The sequence below is a fragment of the Leptonychotes weddellii genome, chromosome 16, assembly GCF_054177405.1.
Source record: "Leptonychotes weddellii isolate Sample4059 chromosome 16, ASM5417740v2, whole genome shotgun sequence".
NCBI classification, from domain to species: domain Eukaryota; kingdom Metazoa; phylum Chordata; class Mammalia; order Carnivora; family Phocidae; genus Leptonychotes; species Leptonychotes weddellii.
Genome location: NC_138384.1, coordinates 33582946 through 33595764, shown reverse-complemented (window position 1 = coordinate 33595764; position 12819 = coordinate 33582946). Strand labels below are relative to the sequence as shown.

Here is a 12819-nt window from a genome sequence, read left to right as displayed (position 1 = left end):
CGCTTAACCAACTGAGCCACCCAGGCACCCTCAACTGCTTTTTGACAAAGATGGCAAAGCGAGTCAGTAAGGAAAAAGGAAGCTTTCGGCAAATGTAACTATTGGGCATCCATTAGAAAAAAAGAACATCAACCTTACATCATACATAAAATTAACTTGAAATGGATCACACACCTAAATGTAAAGTTATGAAAGCTAAAAATTCTAGACAAAAACAGAGGAGAAAATCTTTGTAACTTTAGGACGGGCAAAGATTTCTTAGAATACAAAAAGCATGAATGATAAAGAAAAAAATGAGTATCTGCACTTTAACATAATTAAAAAGTTTAGCTCTTGGAAAGTCACTCTAACATTATAGAAAGGTTGAGTCACAGACTGTAATAAACTGTTCTTGATACATATATCTTGCAAAGCACGTAATGCCAGAACACAGAGGAATACTTATAATCAGACATAAGGAGATAAATAACCCAATCAAAAAAATCGACAAAATATTTGAATTGACAGTTTATAAAAAAATATATACAAATAACCAATAATCACATGAAAAGGTGCTTAACACCACTTGTCATCAGGGAAAGGCAAATTAAAACTACATATTTAGAATGGAAAAAATAAAAAAGACTGACAATACCAATTGTTGACAAGGATATGGAACAAATAGAACTTTCACATACAAGCTGACTGATTTTTTTTTCGCAAAGTTAAATACACACCTACCTTGCAACATAGCCATTCCATGATGGTGTTTAACTCAAGATAAACTAAAACACATATCTTGTGGTAGACAGAATGGCCTACAAAGATGTTCCTACCTTGATCTCTTGGAATCTATGAATATGGCAAGAGGGGTTTTGCAAATGTAATTAAGGGAGATCATTCTGTATCATACAGGCCAAGTATAATCAAATGAGATCTTAAAAGCAGAGAATTTTCTCCAGCTGGAGAAGTCAGAGAGATTCCAACCATAAGAAAGATTCGATGTACCTTTGATGCTTTGAGAGCCGGTGGCCATGAGTAAGAACCAGAGGGCAGTCTCTAAGCCCAAAGGCTGGCCTGGGCTGGGAGCTTGCCTCAGTCCTACAGCTGCAAGGAAACAGATGAACTTGGACTCTCCCTGAAGGGCTTCCAGATGAGAGTCAAAGATGTCCAACACCTTGATTTCAACCTTATAAAGTCCTAAGTAGAGGATTCCGGTGAGCAATGCTGTATCCAGACTTCCAGCCTACAGAATTGTGGGGTAATAAATGGCTATTGTTTTAAGCACTAAATTTGTGGTAATTTGCTCCAGTAGCAATAGAAAACTGATATATGCCCACAAAGACTCGTACACAAATGTTCATCGTTTATTCGCAATAGTCGAACACTGGAAGCAACGTAAATGACGCACCAGGTGTCCGGGGAACAAAATGTGGGATATCTGTACAATGGAAAACTGCTTGGTCATAACCATGAACAAACCACGTGGGTAAATGCCAAAATAATTGTGCCGAGTGAAAGATGACAGACACATAAGAATGCATACTGCGTAATTCCACCTATGTCAAAATCTAGAAGATGCGAGTTAATCTCCGGTAACAGGAAAGAGACGAGTGGTTGCTGGGACCAGGGCAGAGAGAGGGGCACCGCAGAGCGGCATGAGGAAACTTCCGGGGCGGTGGAAATACAACCGTGGTGCTCTCTGCAGAGGCGCATGCGTCCGCCAGCCTCGTCAAAGTGTATGCTCTAAGTGGATGCGGCAAATTTTGGGGGTATGGAAATTGCACCTCAATTAAGTGGATTAAAAATGAAATTCAAAGCCATTAAGGGGTGCCTTTTAGGAGTTTTCAAAAGAAAGGCATAACAGTTTTGACAAAACAACTTTCCCCTCGTTTGATTGGAGTTACATTAAATTTGAAGGCTAATCCCAAGGGAATGACCATAATTTCAATAGCAAGTTTTTCTGTTTAGGAACATAGTAGGTCTTTTCTTGTGCTCTGGGACAGTAAGCAGCATGGTTATTGCTCCTTAATGATTTAACTGAGTTCACCCATAAAATAATCTGGGCTGGATGCCAAGGGGAAGGGGCGGATGGTGGCTAGGTGGGGCAGATGTGCTTTCACTGTTGTTGTTTTTTCTTTTTGCAGATTTTATTAAAGATATTTACAAAGCAATATCCAGACTCCAGATCCAGCTGCCAAGGAGCCCCTGTTACAACTGTGGGTACTGGTTGCAGCGTGGCAGGGGGCTTTGGCTTCCTACCCTTCTGTTCCAACGTGGGGGTGGTGGGAAGGATCTCATCTTTGGGTTCCACAATGCTCACGTGATCAGGCAGGGGCTTCTCAGGGCCAGTCTTAGCCCTTGGGTCCCAGGGAAGCGTGATCTTCACTTTGATGCCCAGCACACCCTGTCTGAGCCACACACGGCCCACAGCAGTGTCAATGGGTCCCCGCTGTGAATCATCAGGCCATCCAAACACTTCATGGATTTAGCACTCTGGCCTTGGAGTTTCCCAGACACCAGGACATCACAGCCTCTGGCCCTGCTCTCCATGATGCAAGCAGCACACCACAGCAGGCCCTCTGCACAGCAAGGCCTCCTAGGAAGGAGCCTATGATGCAGAGACTGGGCCTGGGCAATAGCCCACAGACCTCTCGTGGCCACCTTTTCAGCATAAAGCTCTCCACGCCCTCAGGGAAACCAAACCCCTTCTGAACCACAGCGGTCACTTCCCGGATCTGCTGGTCCTTCTCACCAAGAGCATTCTGTGTTTTGGTGGCCAAGATAATGATTTCTGTCCTGGTTGGTATAACTTGGGCCTCATCTCTGGAGTAGCTATCTTCAGCCAGCTCCCGTGTGAGAAACCCATTCAGTTCAGCCGTTGGCCACAAACGTCCTCTTCTTGGAAATGTGCACCTCCATCTTGCCGTTGTGCACGGCCACAAGGAGAGGAGTGCTTTCACGGTTAATAACAAGGGTGCAGTTGGGATTTATTCCCGGTCACTGGGTGATCACACCCTTCTGAACAGTCTCCAAGTTAGTGATCTCCAGTCAGTGTTAGATGCACGTTTTCAGTCAGACATTTACAAGCACAGACCTTCTAGCGGACACTGTGGATGGCCACCTCATATCTCCTGCGCCCACGGCTGAGTTCAGTGACAGTTACGGTGGCTCCTTCCCACACAGGTGACAGCCTCCCACCACTGGCATTGGCTCCTCGCTGCTTGCCAGACTAAAGGCTTTTCCAGCATCACTGAAGCTTGCTTAGCCAACGTTCAGGACAGCCCGGAAGTGGCGGGAAGTTGACATCCCAAGGGCAACTCCCAACCAAAGAAGGAAAGTGACCCAGTGGAAAATTTCCCAGCTTCCCCATCCCTCAATGGGACGATCGGAACGCATTCCACATGATGCCTCACGTGGCCTCTGTGGGAGTGAGCCAGACCATCCCCAGTGCGCCCGTGTCTCCCTCCCCCATGGCCTCCCTCCCGCTTCCCGAAACCACCTCCCAAACGAACAACCTGCACCCAAGTCCTTGCCTATGAGTCTGCTGTATCCTATGGTATTATTTCACTGTGTTTATAATAAGACACACAAAATCCACATTTTACAAGGATAAGATAGAGATAAACAATATTTAAAATAACTTATTTATTAACAACATAATCTTTTTGCTCTCATGCAAATATTAACTATGATATTCTTCGTGAGTGGCAATGTGATTAAATGCGCTTCATTATTTTTGAAAATCTTGATTAACACTTTGGGAGGCAGCAGTTCGGAAGCCTGGTTCTTGATACTTGGTTTAATGGTTTCAATAACTAAAAAGGCGCTTTAGACAGATATGTGGATCCAAATGGAGAACAGGCATCGCTAAATCACTGGCTCGCTTTCCACTCCATCTACCAACTCTGCAAAGGTCTCTGTTAAAATCCAGCCAGCAGATGCCAGTCTTCCCTGATGTGGGTCAATGTTCTTGCTCACTGATTGGAGAGAGTTGCAATTTTGTGTTTTCAACGAATAGGATCAAAACCCACAGAAATGATGCATTTTGGAAGACGTAAGTCTGCTTAGACAAGCGTGGATATTTGCCTTGAAATGGATGCCTTTGAAGGTGATTTGGTACTGCTTTTTGGGTAACTGAAAAGTTCAGGTAACCTGATGGCTGACAAATTGCTTCAGGATGTTCCCAGGGAAATTTTCCAGGGAAATTCAGGCAGTCACCTAGATGGTTCTCTCCTGTCTTGAGTGAAGCAGAGTTTTTCTGCATTTTGGGCCTGGGAGGCCTTGCAAAGCAGAGATAAGGCTGGGCCGTTGGGGAACCTAAGGCAGAAATAAATCATCTGTCAGGTGCGTCTCCCACAGCAGATGCTTCCTTTTGTTGATGTCAGCTGACCTGACCCTGGGCCCTCTTCCCCTTCCTAGGCCTGCCAAAGTCCCCAAGTAGGAGAGGCCAGTCGCCTGGGCTGCATGGAGAACAGATGGAGGTCTGCCAAGAGGGAGCAGGAGACCCTGCAGCTCAAGTTCTCGCCAGCCCCACAAAATGGAGCTCCGAATGTGTCTTCTGTGCTCCTCCACCGCCCCTGCCTTCTCCTCCCAGCCTCCTCCGGGGAGAGGGCTCACTTTTCCCTGCTACCCCAGCTTCCGCAGAAGCTCTGCTTGAATTGAAATGGCACTCTGGACTCACTTTCTTTGGACAAAAATGAAGGCGTCACCCCAGGCCTGATTGCTTGCAGGAGGAAGACAGACTGTGGTCCACTCATCAGCTTTGGACCCTACGAAGCTGAAAGAGTGGGACTGCATGGTCTGAAACTCATGAATTAGCCATCACTTTGTCCATTTCTCAGATAAGGAAATGGAGGCTAAGTTGCTTAGCCTAAGCCCACAACAGCTGTGCCTCCTGCAGGAGCCCAATCTTGGGTGGGAGGAGATGAATGTGATGATAGGGTGGATGAAAAATCGCCTGGGACACCTGGGTGGCTCAGATGGTTAAGCGTCTGCCTTCGGCTCGGGTTATGATCCCAGGGTTCTGGGATCGAGTCCCGCATCGGGCTCCTTGCTCAGCAGGGGTCTGCTTCTCCCTCTCCCTCTGCCTCTCCCCCTCTTGTTCTCTCTCTGTCTCTCTCGCAAATGAATAAATAAAATCTTTAAAAAAAAGAAAAATCACGGGGCGCCTGGGTGGCTCAGTCGGTTAAGCGTCTGCCTTCGGCTCAGGTCATGGTCCCAGGGTCCTGGGATCGAGCCCCACGTCGGGCTCTCCGCTCCACGGGAAGCCTGCTTCTCCCTCTCCCACTCCCCCTGCTTGTGTTCCCTCTCTCACTGTGTCTCTCTCTGTCAAATAAATAAATAAAATCTTAAAAAAAAAAAAAAAGAAAAGAAAAGAAAAATCGCCTGAAAAAGCACATGGGGCTTCTAGCAATTGGGGAGATATACCTTAAATCAACCATGAGCTACTATTTCACACCCATGAGATAAGAAAAAAAAAATTAGGTCATAATACCAAGTGTCGGAGAAGATCTGGGTAAACTCTCACACATGATGGTGGGAATGTAAATTTGGCAATAAAGTGCAAAGCTGAAGATGCTACTGCTCTTCGAGATGCTTACACATGTGCCCAAGGAGACGTGTAGAAGGACACTCACCAACTAGGACTCATGCAGCGCCTGCCATTAGGCAATGAATACACCGCATCATGTCGTCTGCTACTTTTTGCATTTCAAAAAAAAAAGTCTGAGGCAGAAATGGCAAAAAATGTTAACCGGTGTTTATGATTTTTCATTATCTGACTTTTAAAAAATATTCAAAAGTATACGTGGTTCTTTCCAAAAGTTCAGCTTAGCCTGGTGCAAAATGGTACCAATGGCCCACAAATGTGGGCCACATGCTGACCCAAAACTAAATGTCAATTAGAGCCTGGTGTGGGAACCCCCGAACGGGGTCTTGGAGCGTCTAGGAAGTTCTCAGAGTCTGAAGTTGTCCGCCAACCAGCTCTTCCTGATAGCACCAGGAGGCTGAAGGAACAAGCCAGCTCCCTGCCTGCCCTCGGGGGCTATGGTCGCAGCCCTGTACCAGGTCAAGGGCATCACCCCCTCCCTAGAGATTAGATGTGCATGATGTGGGCACCACTCCCATGTCCTTGTGAGGAATCCCATGGCCCTGCTGCAAATCCTCCTGCTCATCTCTGGTGGAGGTGTTCAGCTTCTGCAAAGCTCTTGTTTTTAACTCTGCACCTGTAAGTCTAGCCTTTAGTTTCTGCTGCTGCCCCCACCCAAATGTGGCTATAACTTCTGCACCAAGATTTCCCCTCCCACTCCAATGCATGGAAAGCCAAGGTCATGAGAAATCCTGGGGCGCCTGGGTGGCTCAGTGGGTCAGGTGTCCAACTCTTGATCTCAGCTCAGGTCTTGATCTCAGAGTTTGAGCCCTGTGTTGGGCTTCACACTGGCTGTGGAGCCTACTTAAATAAATAAATAAATAAATAAATAAATAAATAAATAACAGGGAGAGATCCAGCAGAGCTAGGAAGAACCAGGGCAGGCTTCATGGAGGAAGTGGCAGTGGAGGTGGGACCTGTGGAAGGAAATGACAAAGAACTGGAGGCTTCCAGAGGCTGGGGAACGTGCTTGAGGATGAGCAAATTGAGGAAGGCAGCTCAATTTGCCTTCAATTTGGAGCATTGGAACTCAAGCCACAGGAGTAGGCTAGAACTATGCCCTGGAGGGCCACAGATGCCAGGCAAGAGGGCCGTTCTTGCCAGAAGGAGCTTGCGTTTTCAGGACTAGTCTGGCATGTAAACTTGCTAGAATCCATCCACCCGCGCACATCTGCAACCACTCACTGAGCCACAAGCTGGGCCATGCACCCCGTGATGACGCTCAGTGTGTCCACATCATGGCCACCTCTGCAAGGTGACCATTTATTCCACTTGCCATCCCTCACGGGTGACAAAGGGGCACCCGGGGGTGAAGACGCAGCCCTGCCAGTCCCTTGAGAGCCAGATGCAGATTTCTGCCCAGCTCCCCATTGCACGAGCTGCAGAATCAGCAGGGCCACACCTGCCCTCGTCTTCACATTGTCTCTCAGAGTCTAGCTTGTATCGCTTCTGCTTCTCTCCTGTCTATTAGCCATGTCTCTTTGGGTTGCGAGTGACAGGAAACACAACTCAAACTGGCTAAGGGGGGAAAAAAAGAGAGAGAAAAAGGGAGATTTACTGGTCCAGGTAACTAGAAGTTCAGGGCACAGCTAGATTCAGGAGCTCAAGCAATGTGGTAGGGACTTGTTCCCTCCTCTGTGAACAGGTCTCTGTGCGTGCTGCGGCCCCAACCTCTGCTCCCAGGACACCCCAGCAGGAAAGGGGTTCTCTTTCCATATAGCTCCAGCGAAACCCCCAAGATCACACTCTGCTCACATTCCCACCTACGAGCTAGTCACAGGGACGAAGGGACGGAGTATTGTTGGCCACCGCGAATTCAGGGAATAGAGCAGCCCCCAAGACTCAGAGGCTGAAAGTGGGGGCAAGGGGGCTCTTTGAAGGAAAACGGAGGTGTCATTATCTGAAGCAGGAGTATACATGATGTACAGGAAAAAGCAACACGATTTACACAATTTCTGCCTCATTTCTATGCTCCCCAAGTTTAGGGAGGGCCTGGGCCTGGGACATACTCATTCTTGGTAAGGGTTTGCAGGATAGATGGATGGGTGGGTACAACAATGGCTGATACTGCTCTGGGACTTCACTTGGGACATTTGGCCAGAGCTGGGCCCTGTGCCTCAGGACCACGCTCTCCCCCGAGCCAAGACTCCAGCATAAGAGGCAGGAGGGCAGCGTTCTAGAAAGAGGACAAGAGAGGGGAAAGCAGTGGTCTGGATGGGATACTAGGATAGGACAAGGGCCGGTAAAGTGAATTGCGAGGTTCGACAGCCTCCTTTATGAAGGAAAGTCCTGGGAGCTAGCCCATGGTGAAATGGCCATGCGGTCATGTGTGGCTGCTGGTCTGGGACCATGCAGCCATGCTTGAAATGAAACAGGGTCAGGGGAGGTCTCTGCAGGGGGAATTTCCACATCTGGTGCTGCCCACCTGCTTTGGCCCAGCTCCCAGGCCTGGAATCTTCCACCAAGATCCCTCACAGGCCAAGGCCGGAACTCCCCTGGGCCTCTTAGCATCCTCTCCTGAAACCTCACCTATGGGAGGGAGGAAGACACCTACCAGCAGTGGCTTTCCTACCTCGTCCTGTCTGGCTTTGCCCTGGGGGTGGAGGTGGGGAGGGAAATGATCCGGCCCCAGACCGCTCTATCCACCCCTCCATCAGCTTCTCCAAGGCCCCAAGACTCCAGACCTACCCTTCCAGCAGGCCCTGAAAAAGTCAGAAAACAAAAGACTGAAAAAAGTCTCTGGATGCAAGAGTGAAATACTGGGTCATGAATATGGTAAGTCATCTTATTAGAATTTGCTGATTGATTGATTATAGACCCGCTAATCCCCTGGATTCGAATGTACCTGAAGAATAGGTGAACACTTGTGAATTCTAGTCAAATATTGTAGGACACTGCCTAACTTGTTTTCTTTAAAGTGACTTATCCAATAATTTTTGACTTTAAATTCTACATGAATATTTCATAAATATCCCATACATTTAGTATTTTAACAATTTTACATCATATCTACGGTACTTTAGTACCTGACTTGTATATTTATGTGACTATTGTTAGAAGTGACTAATTGGGTTTGATTAGCTCCATCATTAATATTCTGTCCATAATTTAACATGCTTCAATAAAATACCCTAAAGCAGTGTAATGATTAGATTTCAGGAATATGTGTTTTGCAATTAAGTTCCTCTTGATTTTGATATGCAGATGAAGAAATGGTGGTCTCATTTAAAAAAAAAAAACTGCCCTTATTAACTCAGCAGTATACTCTGAAGATTAGGTAAGAAATCCAAGATTTTCTCTTTGTATATGCTAGTTAAAATGTATTTCAATCAAGCCTATGTGGGCAAATCAGATTTGATTAGTTTAAGTTCACAGTCATTCTATCTAAATGAATAATGTGTCACCTAACATTGCAAAAATTTGATTAATAGTTTATCAGTTAATTAAAAGCGGGGTTTAATTTTTCTTTTTTAGGAAAATGCAAGGTAGATATTCCTTCTGTTCATCATAAATGCAAATTATTTCAGCTTGAATCTATTGTTCCTTTTTTGCTCCTTAGCCAACTGGCAAGAAAAATAAAGCTCTTGGAACTATGTCTGGGAGAGAGGAGTCGCGGAACTTTCTTTGCTCCCACCCGTTGACGTTGTCACTTGTGTCCCAGCTGCGAAGTTTGTTCTGGATGGAGCTGGTTCCCTGGCCTTAACTTCCCCGAATCATTTCAGCTCTGTCTCTCCCAGACCCCAAACCCCTGCAGCCTTTGGCCACGAGACTTTTCCAGGTGACCACTCTTTTCACCTTGTCCCGGTTTAATTTGTCTGTGGGGTAGGGGGCAGGAAACCAAAGGAACCGTTTTCCCCAGGAACCCGAGATCCGACCCTGGGGCGAAGGAAACCACCTGTTCTCTACGGTCCTCCTTGGGGCAGGATATCCACATCCAGTGATCAGAGCCTTAGGGTACCTCCTTTGCCCTAGGCCGATTCATCATTGAAAGGCTGCTGGGCAGATTGAGCAAAGGGGGGGCTTTTCCAGGCCCACTGCAGGAAGCCCCACCACTGGGACCTGGGACACAGCGTAGAGCAGGCCTCAGACCTCCCGGAGGGCAAGGGAGCTGGGCTATTGGTTCACAACTTCTCTTGTCATCTACAGAAGGCAATTCCCTGAGACACGAGCAGGCTCCCTTGGCCACAGCCTGTCCCCAAGCAGAGCCCCGGGCCCTGGCTCAGTGGCATTGTGGGAACGGTGAATGCTGCAGGGGCTGGCCATCCCTGGAGCCTCCCACAGGGCTCCTGTGCGGACCTTTCTGTCCGATCCATTCTCCCAAGTTCACTGTTAGCTCGGGGACACCTGCCATCCTCAGCATTTGTCAAGAACAGCAAATGCTTGGCAGGAATCTACCTTGCCCCGGGCACCATGGTGGGGGCTGTGGCTGCAGCCCTGAAAATCGGGCCAGGTGAGGGACAAGAGGAAAGTCTCCATGCCCCGAGTGTCGGGAGAGAGGGGAGCGAGGTGGAAGTGCCTAGGGGGAGGAGGGGCAGGTCACCGGGGCTGGGCTGTAGGACCGCGGCCCGAGTCACCTCAGGGCTCTGCACACATACTGAGCAGCGTTACCCTAAGGCCCCCAGGATCACCCACCAGACAGCAGATGCGGTTCCAGGCTCCCAGCTCTGTGCAGTAAAACTCTCGTGCGCTGGAGTCTGGGAACCTCCACGCCCGAAGGATGTCTGGGCATTCAGTTCCCTGGGAGTGAGCGGTGATGGAGAGACTCTGGAACCACAGGCTGGTCCTGCTGGGTGATGCTCCCTGTTCTCACGTGTGGAGCCCTCTGGCCCCACATACACGAAAAGACAGCTTCGCTGTGGCAAGAAGGGAAGGGACAGACAACGCCTGAGCCGGCGCTTGGCCCACAACGGTACTTGGTGAAAGCAGGCCGGCTTTGGAGCTAAATCTTGCTCCATCTGACCCACGGCCTTCACCGTGCAAAGCATCTCCGTCACCTGCTGCCTGTCTTCCCAAGCTGGCGTTTCTGGTGTGGCCGCACTGGAGATGGGCCTCTCTGGACCTCAGTCCTCCACTCAGGCCCCCCTCCCCCCGGGAGCAGTCCCCAGCCTGGGCTGGGGTTCTGTAGTGGGTCAAATCTGCAACTGAGCCATGCCTGGGCCTGACCAGTTTGACATGTGCCACTGTTCTGGAGTGGGGGAGGGGGCAGGTGCCAGCATTTTAAAGACACTCCCCCAAGTGACAGTCCCCCACAGCCAGGGTTGAGGAACCCAGGAGCTGGGGCGGCGGGGGGGTGGGTCCTGGGAGGAAAGTGAGAACCAGATTCTGACCCTGCCGGCCAGGTACCTCCTGGCGGAGCCCCGAGACACCTGTAAGGCAGGTGACACAGAGGAAGGAACACCCAGGTCCCGTGGAGTAAAGGAGAGAGCCAACCGGGGAGGGAGCAGGTTTAGAAGCCGGAGCTTCCCGCCACTCCAGGGGTTCTGTGTTGACTTGATTTGCACAACTGAGCTCCTGCCGCTCAGTCCCAGGGAGCGCAGGGACACACCAAGAACTGAGACTTTCCAGGGTCATTTTAAAACATCCTCCACGGGCTCTTGGACCACCCTGGGGTCACTGGGTAGGAGGGGGTGCTTCCCAAGGAGGCCAGGCCAGCACCAAGGCCCTGGCCGCCCGATGTGACTGTCCTGGCTGCCTCCCCACGGCGACTCGGCAAGCTCCTGTGCGGGGCGGCCCACCCGCTTCCTCCCTGCGGCCGCTCCCAAGAACGGCAGGCTCCCAGGCTGGGCAGCGGCCATCCACCGGCCCCTCCAGCCCTTAGTCTCTGCGTCTCCCGAGGCTGGGAGTCGGGGCTTTTTCTGTTCTTCCTACCATCCCCCTTAAGTGCCTCAAGGTAGGCCCTGTTACGGGCAGGCTGGGGCAAAGGGAAAGAGAGCCATTTTCCCCAGGCCACTCGTTCCTGGTGAACACTGAGGGCCAACGGTTGTCTCTGTGTCCAGTGAGGGTTTCCATGGAGTCTCTGTTGTGCCTGTTGAAAGCCATTAACTTGCTTTATGTAAATGTATTCAATTTACCTTAACTTATGTAACCTTGCTTTGGCATTTTGCTATGCCTTAATATACTGGAGGATTCCACAAGGGGAAGTAAGCTCAGGCTTCTTCTAACCCTTGGGAGGCCCGGTCTTGAGGGCAGGGGCTGTGTCCTGAGAAGACTCTGGGTCGAAAGAGGACCCTGCTGGGAGGAGGCCGTCATGGTGGGTCACTGGGTACTGGGTGTCAGTCAGTAACTCTGCATATGAACTCATCTAGTCCTAATACAAACCTGATGACGTCGCCTTATCCCCATTTTATAGATGAGGACACCAAGGCCCAAAAAGTCAAGGAGCTCCACCAAGCTCACACAGCTGACAGTGGGTAGAGGCAGGATTCAAGCAGACAGCTGGATCCAGAGTCCACGTGTTTTTTCTTGCTGCTTCCCCATCTCCCAAGTCATGGCGGCAACCTCTGTTTATCCAATCCCCTGCAGAGATTGTCACATCTGGCAAGCAAGGGAGCAACTACTATTCCCAGTTTCCTGCTGAGCAAACCGAGGTGAAGAGACTTCCCAGGGTCCTGCCTGGGGCTCTCTGTCTAGAGCCTGTCCTGGCTTCCTGGCTTCCTGGCTCCCTGGCTCCCGGCGTCGGGCTGTCTGTCTTCTGCTCAGGGCCCACATGAACCCTCACGCCTCATTTTCCACCGTGTGGCAAAGGCCCATCCATATTCAAGGGCCAGACCCCCCTGCTGTTGGGAAGAGGAGAGGAGACAAATTGTCAGGGTTGTGTGTGTCGGTGTGTGTGTGTGTGTTTAAAGAAAGCTCTCTAAAACTCACCAGGAACAAACGCTGATGATGTCATGTCTCTGACAAGTTCAGGAAGGGCTCTGAGCATTTTGAAAGTCAGGATTTCATGTGTGGGGCGTGGGGCATGGGGCGTGTGAGTGTCTGTGTGTAGCTGTGTTTTTCAAAGCAAGTTTTCCTGTATGAAAACAATATCAAGAAACCCCGTATGTCAGTGTCTAGACACTTAGAATTTGGACTATTTCTGCTTCAACAGGAACTCTCTGGAAAGATGGCAGACTGGGCCAGTTTATCTCTGGGGAACGGGACTGGACCAACATCAAAGGGGCCAGATTTAAAGTCGGAACCTCACCCCTCGG

General features: G+C 49.6%; 1 pseudogene; it reads right to left on the bottom strand.

Annotated features, from left to right (window-relative positions):
- Nucleotides 1–1970: 1970 nt before the first annotated feature.
- On the bottom strand, nucleotides 1971–2901 carry LOC102741495 (small ribosomal subunit protein uS3 pseudogene; annotated as a pseudogene).
- Nucleotides 2902–12819: the final 9918 nt, after the last annotated feature.